Here is a 12073-nt window from a genome sequence, read left to right on the forward strand (position 1 = left end):
TTTGGTTTTCTTTTTAATCCATAAAGGGGTAGATTTTATAAATGTACGCGCGGGCGTACTTTTGTTCGTGCACCAGGTGTGAACAAAAGTACGCTGGATTTTATAAGATACGCGCGTAGCTGGAGCGGCCTCGGAGGGAACTTTCCTTCCGCTTCCCCTCCCTAACCCACCCCCCCGGCACTATCTAAACCCCCCCCACCTTTGTTGGCAGATTTACGCCTGCGGAAAGCAGGCGTAAATCTGCGCGCGCCAGCGGGCTGCTGGCGCGCCATCACCCGACCCGGGGGCTGGTCTAGATGCCTCGACCATGCCCCCAGGCCGGCACCACGCCCCCGGGCCCGCCCCCAAAACTCCGCATCACTCGCAGTCCACCCCTGAAACGCCGCGTCACTCGCGGCACGCCCCCGACACGCCCCTCCATGCAAGCCCCGGGACATACGCGCGTCCTGGGGCTTGCGCGCGCCGCCGAGCCAATGCAAAATAGGCTCGGCGCGCGCAGGGGGGGGTTTGGGGTAGGTTTTCGGGGGGTATGCGCGTACCCCTTTGAAAATCTACCCCACAGTGTAGAGAGTGCCTTACTAAATCTGTGTTCCTCTCACAAGAGGACATGTTGAGATTGTCAGAGTAGTGAGTGGACTGAACCATCTTCTTAGGGCCTCTATACAGGAGTGGCTTAAGTGATACACAATTCAGAGTGTAATATAGAAATCCCAGAGAAACTTCTAGGGAGTTTGAGAGGGGAAAAAGAAGCCCCCCCCCCCCCATTTTTGAGCTCACAGTGGGCTGCATGCAGCCACAAAGGATGGTCCCATGTGGTAGAACACTTGGCTGCCATGATAGTTAAGGTGTGACGTGAAAAAAGTGAAGGAGTGAACTGTTAGCTAGCTCAGCTGATATCCAAGGTACCAATCTGGTGCCCCGTTGCCAGAGAGGAGAGGAGATGGCAACCCATCTAGTGCTTTGTCAAGAATGGGAGAAGCAATTTAAGTATTGGAACTACAGGTACAATAGGATCTCTGACTCTGAATGAGAGGGAACCCACCACTAGTCCAAAGAAAACCAGCCCAAAGTCAAAAAAGGAAAGAGAGGACAACCCAGAAGGATGGAAAATAAGGATCACCAAACTCATTTGCTTTTCAAACTGTGTGTTGTAAATGGCACTTGGAGAAACTGTGCCACATGCCAAATTGCTTTGTTGGACCCATTCCAGAATAAAGACTTTATTTTTGGAATTCCAAAAGTGTGTGGAGCTGTCTCTCATTCTGCCCACACAGCTGGATCACCTTTTTATTCACAGAGAAGGCACCACCACCCATGCTGATGTTGTCCTCGATCTACTGGTCCAACATTATCATCATCAAAGACCCAAAATGATACGCTGATGTGACGGAGACACAATAGTTATCTGCCTTCCAGGATCCTCAGCTGGTAGAAATGCATACCAGATAGTCAATACAATTAAAGGAGAAAATAAGAACTCTAAAATCAATGTTATCATCTAGCATCACAGAAGTGGATGAGTAGGCTTGAGTTTAGCGCAATGGGCTATGAATCAGGGAGACCAGGGTTCAAATCCCTGGGCAACATCTGACCACAAGGACCCACATGTAGTAAGTTCATGTTTCAGGCCCATGCAACATATGCATGTCATGGACATCTCTGGCACTTTTTAAAGGGTACCTTAACTTTAGTTGGCACCTCCTTGATGTAACCAAGGTTTTTTGATCAGTCAGATAATAAACAGCAGCTTTAGCATCATGGTGGGGTAACTGACAGAAGACTGAAAGAAAACACGGAGGTAACTTTGGGCGGGAACCTCCGTACATGCTCCAAAGCTTTTTCTAGATTCTTCGGTGCTATAGTAGATGCAATTGGTACATACTTGTCATTAGGGATGTGAATCGTTTTTTGACGATTTAAAACAATAGTCAGATATATTTTAAATTGTCAAAAATCGTTAGAGCTGCGATACAATAACAATTCCCCCGATTTATCGTCAAAAATCGTAAATCGGGGGAGGGGGAGGGCGGGAAAACTGGCACACCAAAACAATGCTAAACCCACCCCGACCCTTTAAAATAAATCCTCCACCCTCCCAAACCCCCCCAAAATGTTTTAAATTACCTGGGGTCCAGTGGGGGGGGGGTCCCGGCGCGATCTCCCACTCTCTGGCCACGGCTGCGTTAAGAGAAATGGCGCCGGTGGCCCTTTGCCCTTATCATATGACAGGGCAAAGGTAGCGCCGGCGCCATTTTGGTTCCTGTGACCTGATGTCACGAGTGCAGGAGATCGCTCCCGGACCCCCGTTGGACCCCCAGGGACTTTTGGCCAGCTTGGGGGGGCCTCCTGACCCCCACAAGACTTGTCAAAAGTCCAGCGGGGGTCCGGGAGCGACCTCCTGCACTCGGGCCGATTTGCCAATATTCAAAATGGTGCCGGTGCTACCTTTGCCCTCACTATGTCGACATAGTCACATGACGTCACAAAACGAGCAGACACGTGACCAGCCTAACCGGCCTACTGCAGCATGCCCGAACACCCTGAATCTCACCCAGTTCCCCACCCAGAGACTAAAGAGGAGTGGGTACTCCTCACTATTCAGCGACGCCCCCCCCCCCTCCATGCTGGCCTTTCTGCCGGGTGCCCCCTTTGCCAGCTGTTGCAGCCACCTTGGCATACTCTCTCTCTCCCTCTTGCACTGTTCCTTTCTGCAGAGTCATTGTCGTTGGGCTCAGGTTGGGTGCCCCCAGTGGGGAGATTGGTGGCAGCCTTTGGTGAAGGGGGAGAGGCAGAGCCTCGCTGTTCTGGTGGGGCAGGGACGTGCGGCATTCCCACCTCCCGGGGCCTTCAAGGGAGCCGTGGCCTCAGACCCCTTTTCAGCGGGGCCCAGTGCCAATGGGGGTGGAGGGTCCAGGGGGGCTTAGCACTGGCCCGGAGGAGGCACTCTGCCTCTTTCCCGTAGCTTCTGGGAGAGGAGGCTGGGGCACAACCAGCAGGAGTGCCGCAGCCTGCGAAAGCACCGCACCCCCTCTGTCAACTTGCGGTCTCTCTTGTCCTCAGGCAGACGTATCCAAGCCTGCCTCTGGAAGGAGGAGACATGCCGCAGCTCCCTCTCTCTCGGGGACTGGCAGGGGCTCACCGCGATGGGGGCGGGCGAGTACCCAGGTCACAGAGGTGACGTTTCACCAGGGCGGCCAGGACCTGCGGTGGGACGTTTGAGAAAACTGCCAGGGCACTCTGTCTCACGATGGGCTCCACCTGGTGGAAGTCCCCCTCCACAGCCAGCCCTTCTTCTACGGCCTTGTGGACCACCAGGAAGGGACCGGAGGAACACGACTGCCTTGCCATTCATTCTCCCCGCCGCCTCGAGCTGCTTAGGCCCCTGTGAAGGGGGGGGGGGGGGGGGTCCAGCATGGCCAGCATGTGGTAATGCAGGCTGTTTCATAGGGGCAGTGAGCCTTCCTTCTGTCCTGGAGAGGGTGGGGGGAAAAAGAAGAGGACTAAGGCAACTAGAGCCCAAGTGAATAGGGAAGGAAAAGGGAGAAAACCAAACAAGCTTTTTAGGACCCCCCCCCTTAAAAAAAACCAAAAAAACCGGAGGTGGAGGGATGCCCCTGGTCAGGCAGAAACCTTCAGCTCTAGGTGGGAAAAGGCAAGTAAAGAAAACCACTTTAAAACTAAAGGTAGAAAAAAAAATCAGGCCTTCTGCAGAGACTGGGGGGGGGGCCGAAGACGAATGAGGCCCAATTAAATAATTAGGGCCACCTGTCTGCAGCAACTGAGAGGGGAAGGTGAAAGAAAACTCAACGAAATCCTCACAGCCAAACAAACGGGGGGGTGTGAGGAGGAAAACCAAACAATTTTCAAAAGGAAATAGTCAATCTAAAAGGAACAAGCAACCTAAACACAAGAATTAAATAGGTATGTTATAACAAAATGTTAAGCAAGGAGAGAAAGTAATGACAGGAAAAAAAAGGGAGAGACCGCTGTGAGGCAGCCTTTCCTCCTTGAGTCTGCAGGACTTTAAGGGGGGGGGGGGCACAAGGTGAATTAAGTAGAAAAAGAAATGGATTAGAAATGAAATTAGAAAGACAGGAGGGGGTGTGCTGCAGCACTGCGTGTGGATGGGATGGGTATGATGGGGGGGGTGCTGTCTGAGCCGGTCCCCTGGATGAACAAGCTCTTTGGTGGCCAGCCCTGCGGGGCAGGAGCTGGACGAGACTGGAGGTGCAGGAAGCAAGGTAGGGGGAGAGCTCAGGAGCAGCTTCTCGCTCCCTCCCGATGGAAATTCCCCTAGGCTGCCGGGTGAATCTGCTTCCCCCGCGCAGCCTGAACAGTCGGTCCTGGAAAGTGCTGGCAGCCCCCGGGACTTTGGGGGGGGGGGGGGGGGGCTGTTTTGGTGGGTGTGTCCCTTTAAGGGTGCTGGATGCTGTGGCAGCCCCCGGGACTTTGGGGGGGGGGCTGTTTTGGTGGGTGTGTCCCTTTAAGGGTGCTGGATGCTGTGGCAGCCCCCGGGACTTTGGGGGGGGGCTGTTTTGGTGGGTGTGTCCCTTTAAGGGTGCTGGATGCTGTGGCAGCCCCCGGGACTTTGGGGGGGGGGGGCTGTTTTGGTGGGTGTGTCCCTTTAAGGGTGGTGGATGCTGTGGCAGCCCCCGGGACTTTGGGGGGGGGGGGGCTGTTTTGGTGGGTGTGTCCCTTTAAGGGTGCTGGATGCTGTGGCAGCCCCCGGGACTTTGGGGGGGGGGGGGCTGTTTTGGTGGGGGTGCCCTTTTAAGGGTGCTGGATGCTGTGGCAGCCCCCGGGACTTTGGGGGGGGGGGGCTGTTTTGGTGGGGGTGCCCCTTTAAGGGTGCTGGATGCTGTGGCAGCCCCCGGGGCTTTGGGGGGGGGGGCTGTTTTGGTGGGTGTGCCCCTTTAAGGGTGCTGGATGCTGTGGCAGCCCCCGGGACTTTGGGGGGGGGGGCTGTTTTGGTGGGTGTGTCCCTTTAAGGGTGCTGGATGCTGTGGCAGCCCCCGGGACTTTGGGGGGGGGGGGCTGTTTTGGTGGGTGTGTCCCTTTAAGGGTGCTGGATGCTGTGGCAGCCCCCGGGACTTTGGGGGGGGGGCTGTTTTGGTGGGTGTGCCCCTTTAAGGGTGCTGGATGCTGTGGCAGCCCCCGGGACTTTGGGGGGGGGGGGGCTGTTTTGGTGGGTGTGCCCCTTTAAGGGTGCTGGATGCTGTGGCAGCCCCCGGGACTTTGGGGGGGGGGGGCTGTTTTGGTGGGTGTGCCCCTTTAAGGGTGCTGGATGCTGTGGCAGCCCCCGGGACTTTGGGGGGGGGGGGCTGTTTTGGTGGGGGTGCCCCTTCAAGGGTGCTGGATGCTGTGGCAGCCCCCGGGACTTTTGCGGAGCTGTATGGTGGGTGTGCCCCTTTAAGACACAGCAGCCCCGGAGGCTGCCGTGAAGCTCCGAGGCGGGGCCGGGTCGGGGTTGTGCAATGCGGGCGGTGCTCGGTTTGTTTCCTTCGCGCTCCGAGCCAGCTCAGCGACGAGAGCTGAAGTCGGTGTCGGAGTGGGAAAAGGAGGGAGACGGGGGCTCTGCCCGCCAGGTAAGGCTGGACTTATTTGTATTTTGTTGTCATCTTCTAGGGAGGGGAGGGGGTGAAGGGCAGCGCGTGCACGCCTGCCTCGGAGCCTGATCCGATAGTAAGGTGCGTCTGGCAAGAGGAGCTGCTAATCCATTAATTCCCACATTGTACCGAGGGGCGGAGGCGATCTCCGTGCAGAGGTTAGCAGCGAGGTTCAGTTCCTTCTTTTCAGGCATGCCAGGGGGGGTCAATGTCTCCCTCTCAAGCATCCTGCTGGACGTTTTCAGTAGATCTCATGGTTTGGAGGAGGCTCGGGTTGAGTTTAGGATTTGGCTGGGTCAATCTTGAATCCAGTTTCTTCTAACTTGTCAGGGAAATTGTTGTCAGAATCAGAATCAATGCTGGGATTTTGCTGCTAGGAGTCTTCATTTACAATTACTCGGGGTTGTTAATAGACACCCCCCCCCATATCCCCTCATATCTCTGGTCATTGTAGCAGCAGTGCGGGGCTCCTTCCAGATCCCTGTCTCGTGCTCTAAATCCAATCACCAAGAGTCGCCCTTGATGACAGGGTTGGGGCAAGGGTAAGTATTAGATGGTTTTACACCTTCAGCCTTGCTTTAGCTTTCATCTAATTACCCTTAAGGCCAATAAGCCACCTTCTCCCCCCTCTTTCCCCCAAATGTGAAGAGATTTTAATAATTAAACTCAGTTATAATGACCCCCCTCCACTACACCTCCTAGTCCTGTAGAAACACATAATTGGACATCGTGGGACAATGATAAGACTGGCCATGGGGCTTGAAGGTCAGCTGGCCAGCAGAGTGGGGCTCCTGCTTTGAATCGAGTGCAAATATATGTGGTTAAAGTATGTGTGGGACTTTCAAAATGAAGGCTCTGTGGACACTCTGCCTTACCCAACCTCTCTCTGCTATCTGTTGCTGGTGGAAATGCATGGAATTATTTTTTTTGGGGGGGGGAGAAGAGATCAGTTTGCAGGAGAGCTTTTTTATGTGGACAAATAGGTTTGAAAATTACCTTCCCCTGGTTTTAAATATTAAACTATGCTTTGTGTCTGTATCTATACAATGATGGATGTTGTCTACTTCCAACCCTAGGGAGGGTGCCACAGCCGCCTCCATGCCCCAACATATCTCTGGCCCCCCTCAGTACTGCAATGTCATCCTCGTGCCTCCCCCCAATTCAATTGATTGGTTCCTAACTCCCCAGCTGGGCTGTCAGTTCTTTCCCTCCTGCCACCCCACTAACCTCCAGACCTGTGGCTCTGGTGAGGAGACGGCGGCGGCTGCTGCTGCTAATCTGACAAGACAGCTTGCATGGGGACAGAATCAGCCTGTGGTCCGGCATGCACAAGAACTGAAGTGTCCCCCCTCTCCTCCCAGGGCTTCTGTGTGGGAGACGGGATTTGTATGCACCCATCCTCAGCTTCTGTTCCTGCCTAGTTGGAACAACAGCACCTCCACAGCTTTGAATTTGGTGGGGCAGGAAGAATTGGAAGTCTGGCTGGAAGGCAAGAGAATCCAATCAAAGGTGGTGGGAGAGGGGAGAAGAGGCAGAGAGAGTGCAAGATGAGATAAGTGGGCAGGAATCTTTGCTACCCTTGACACAGAGCTAGTGTGCCTGTAAATAAATCCAGCAGTTTGTAAGTATTTTAAAATAAATGTCTTTGTATACATTTTATAGAAGCATGATACAAATCTGTTTTAGAAATCATGCCAGTATCTGGATCTGTCTTCTGTGAGCTTTTTTTTTTTTGGATAGATTGCAAAAAAAAATAAATAAATCAAGAAATACATTTATAAATGAAAAGAAATCCATTGGCTGAAGGTGATCTCTAAACTGAGTGGCAGGCCTGAACTAAGGTGTTGCCCCTTTCTGCTCACTAAACAAAAAAAAAAACAAAAAAAAGCCAAATTCTTTTGTCACCTTAGTAACACTGAAATAAATTCCCTTCTTTATCAGGCATTTTGTGAGTGTGTTTTTATTTTATTTATTTATTTGACAGGTTTTCTTTAGTAGTACTATTACAACGGTTTACAAATCGAGCAATAACGAATATAAAATACAAATTTTCTGATTAAAAAATATTTAAAATATTAAGTAAGTTTGGAGCCAATAACAAACGTTTCATATCAAAGCAGCACTAACTCCCACAACTCAAACAGTAACGATATATCTATGAAGAGGAAACACTGTAAATATTACACCAGGCTCTGGAACACTAATATTTCAACTAATAAACATGTAGCACTACAAGATGTATGCAGTGCTGTACAGGTACACACAAAAGACAGTCCCTGTTCCAAGGGGCTTGCAATCTACTCAAAACAGACAGCTAAGATAATTAAGCATTTGGGGAGAATGATGGAAAAAATGTAAAGTCTTGAAGATGGGTCAACGGGTGCTGTTTTATTGAAATATATGTTGAACTGTCGCTCACAAAAAGACTTGTGGTTCACCATAAAAGGAGGAAAAAGATCTGTTTAAACTAATAGTGAAGGAGGAATGCTTTGTTTTCAATCATTGGTCAGGAAAAACTTCCTTAATTTTGATTTGAAAATCTGTGTTTCTTATTATGAGTGATTATGGTTCGCAAAAGTGTCATCAGATAGTAAAGTTAATAATTGCCGCACAATGTCCAAAACAAATCAAATGAAAGGCTGAGAGGATTTTTCAAATTTAGAATAAAGCTGCTTCAGAGAACTTCTGTAGTCTGCCTCTCTCAGAGAGCTCATAGAATGCCATGCCTTCAATTTGGAGCTGGAAGTTTGCTGTGCCACACAGTACTTTTTGTTAATGTAGGTGTCCTTTTGGACTTGAAAAGGTGGGGAAACACTGGGTCTAGGCGACTACCTAAGCCATGTAATGGAAGACCTAGCCCTGCTTCACGATGACCGTTACTCTGGAGTATACCAGACGACCCAGGAATCAAACCCAGTATGCTTCACTGTACTCTGCCATCAGACTGGCCCATGTCCCCAATGATTATGCTTCCCTCCCCCCACCCCCCATTACTGGCCTAGGCTTTGAATGGAAGCCCCATAAGAGTTGTACCCTTGCAGCTTATGCCCCAATAGTAGTCGCCCTCGGGGACCATAGTGCACCAACCCTATGATCTCTCACTCTCACAGTGAGCTTGCATGATATGATGGAGATGCCAGCTAAGCTGGACACTAACCAAATTGGTAGTGCAGTAATAATGGGAGATTTCAGTTGCCCCAATATTGACTGGATAAATGTAACATTGGGACATGCTCGAGAGAGAGAGTTCCTGGGTGGAGTAAATGAGAGCTTTAGGGAGCAGTCGGTTTAGGAACTGATGAGAAGAAGCTATTTTAGATCCAATTTAGTGGAGTGCAGGATTTGGTAAGAAAGGTAACAATGGTGGGGCTGCTTGGCAATAGTGATCATAACAAGATCAAATTTGAATTAATGACTGGAAGGAGGGAGTAAGTAAATCCATGGCTCTAGCACTAAACTTTCAAAAGGGAAAGTTTGATAAAATGAGAAATATTGAAAAAACCTGAAAGGTGTAGCTGCAAAGGTTATGAGTGTACAACAGGCATGGACACTGTTAAAAAATACCATCCTAGAAGCACAGACCAGATGTATTCCACGCATTAAGAAAAGTGGGAGGAAGGCCAAATGATTGCCAGTATGGTTAAAAGGTGAGGTGAAAGAGGCTATTTTAGCCAAAAGATCTTCATTCAAAAATTGGAAGAATGAGCCATCAGAAGAAAATAGGATAAAGCATAAGCATTGGCAAGTTAAATGTAAAATATTGATAAGACAGGCTAAAAGAATGTGAAAGGAAGTTGGCCATAGAGGCAAAAACTCATATACAAACTTTTTAAAATATATCTGAAGTAGGAAGCCTGCGAGGGAGTCTGTGGGACTGTTAGATGATTGAGGGGTTAAAGGAAGATAAGGCCATCGTGAAGAGACTAAATTAATTCTTTGCTTCGGTGCTTACCAATGAGGGTGTTGGCGATATAGCTGTTCCGGAGACAGTTTTCAAGGATGATGATTCAGATGAACTGACCCCAATCACGGTGAGCCTGGAAGATATAATAGGCTAGATTGACAAATTGAAGATTAGCAAATCACCTGGACTGGATGGTATACACCCCAGGGTTCTGAAAAAACTCAGATGAAATTTCAGGTTACAAGTTACTTGTAATAGGTCTATCATTAAAATAATCTGTTGTACCTTAAGACTGGAAGGTGGTTAATGTAACCCAGATATATAAAAAGGGCTCCAGAGATGATCCAGGAAATTATAGATTGGTGAGCCTGACTTCAGAGCCAGGAAAAAAATGTGGAAATTGTTATAAAAAAACAAAATCAGAGAACATATAGACATGATTTAATGGGACACTGCCAGCATGGATTTACCCAGTAGAATTCTTGCCTAACAAATCTGCTATTTTTTTTTTTGAAGGAGTGAATAAGCATGTGGATAAAGGTGAACCGGTAGATGTGGTGTATTTGGATTTTCAGAAGGCGTTTGACAAAGTCCCTCATGAAAGGCTTCTAAGAATACTAAAAAGTCATGGGATAGGAGGCGATGTCCTTTTGTGGATTACAAAATGGTTAAAAGACAGGAAACAGAGAGTAGGGTTGATTACATGGTCTGTTTTCACAGAGAAAAAAGGTACATAGTGGAGTACCTCCGGGATCTGTACTTGGACTGGTGCTTTTTAATATATTTATAAATGATCTGGAAAGAGTGAGGTGATCATATTTGCAGATGACACAAAATTAGTTAGAGTAGTTAAATCACAAGTTTATTGTGGTGATTTGCAGGAAGACCTTGCAAGGCTGGAAGATTGGGCATCCATATGATAAATAACATTTTAATGTGGAGAAGTGCAAGGTGATGCATATAGGAAAAAATAACCCATGCTGTAGTTACACAATGCTAGGTCCATTTTAGGAATTACCACCCAGGAAAGAGATCTGGGCGTCTTAGTGGTAATACATTGAAATTGTTGGCTCAGTGTGATATAGCAGTCAAAAAAACAAACAATGTTAAAATTATTAGGAAGGGAATGGTGAATAAAACGTAGAATGTCTTAATGTTTCTGCAACGCTCAATGGTTAGACTGCACTTTGAATGCTGGTGCAATTCTAGTCACTGCATCTCAAAAACATTGTTGCATTGGAGAAAGAACAGAGAAGGGCGATCAAAATGATAAAGGGTATGGAATGGCTCCCTTGTGAGGAAAGGCTAAAGAGGTTAGAGCTATTCAGCTTGGAGAAGAGACAGCTGAGGGGGATATGATAGAGGTCTACAACATCATGAAAGGACTTGAACAAGTAAATGTGAAATGGTTATTTACCCTTTTGGATAATACAAGGATTAGGGGGCACTTCATGAAGTTAGCAAGTAGCACATTTAAAACAAATTGAAGATGATTCTTTTTCACTCAATGCACAATTAAGCTCTGGAATTCATTGCCAAGGGATGTGGTTAAGGCAGCTAGTGTGGCTGGATTTAAAAAGGGATTGGATACATTCCTGAAGGAGAAGTCCATAAACTGCTATTAATCAATAAGGTATAGTCGCTGCTTGTTACTGGCATTAGTAGCATGGGATTTATTTAATGTTTATGTACTTGCGAAGTGCTTGTGATTAAGATTCGCCACTGTTGGAAACAGGATACTGGGCTCTATGGATGCTTGGTTTGACCTATTATGGCATATTTTATGTTCTTAACATACAGGGTATTATGGAAATAACTCACTGTGCGTGGATGATACTCAAGGACTAGTTTCCCTGAGCAGGCAGAAAATTCCAGGATAGCAAAATGTATGTAAACTCTTGGGGGGTGAGAGACTTTATGCTGTCTGCTATGATTCTTGTGTTTGCCAGATGAGATGCATATGGACTCCTTGAACTGAAAGCACAGACAGGTTTGGCTCCATGACTTTTCCAGACTGAATGCACCTGGCCGAATGTGATTGATATCTTCACCCACCCACTTCCAGGTACACACCTTCTGCAAGCTACTGCTGCTGTGTGTACACTCATTCTGACTCGCTGAGTCACAGAAAGGGGACATTTTTTTTTGTTTCAGATATAAAACCAGTATTTTATTATACAGTGACTTGTTTCTACTATTAGGGCTTGATTAACTTAAATTTATTTTGGCTCCTGAGGGCAAGTAATGGGGCGAAACCCCCCCCCCCCCAAAAAAAAACCCCAAACAAACAGTGGCTGCTGTAAGAGCTGAGATAGTAACATAGTTAATGACAGCAGATAAAGACCAAAATAGTCCATCCATTCTGCCCAGCAGGTTGCTTAGGGTAGTAACTGCCACTCTGCGCAGGTACTTGCATTCATTTTATATCTAAAGTTAACGTTTTCATTTCCATCCTCTGTTTATCCCACACCCTTCTAAGTTCCTTAAACCATTCTTGTCTTCACCACCTCTTCCGATGACGACAAGAATGGGTAATGGGTATGAGACAAACACAGAGGATACC

At 48.3% G+C, this 12073-nt stretch overlaps 1 protein-coding gene across 7 annotated transcripts in view; it reads left to right on the forward strand.

Moving 5' to 3' along the window:
* Positions 1–3786: 3786 nt before the first annotated feature.
* The window catches only part of MST1R (macrophage stimulating 1 receptor), a 199925-nt gene continuing 191638 nt past the window's right edge, over positions 3787–12073 (forward strand). Inside the window, exons 1-2 of one of the 7 annotated variants that reach the window (XM_029599653.1) lie at positions 3896–3921; positions 11460–11575. The gene's annotated coding sequence lies outside the window, so the exon portion shown is untranslated. Of the gene's footprint in view, positions 3922–4146; positions 4242–5346; positions 5586–11459; positions 11576–12073 lie in introns of those variants that run through there. The other 6 variants (XM_029599651.1, XM_029599650.1, XM_029599654.1 and 3 more) reach the window with 6 other exon arrangements.

This window comes from Rhinatrema bivittatum, chromosome 4 (assembly GCF_901001135.1).
Source record: "Rhinatrema bivittatum chromosome 4, aRhiBiv1.1, whole genome shotgun sequence".
NCBI classification, from domain to species: domain Eukaryota; kingdom Metazoa; phylum Chordata; class Amphibia; order Gymnophiona; family Rhinatrematidae; genus Rhinatrema; species Rhinatrema bivittatum.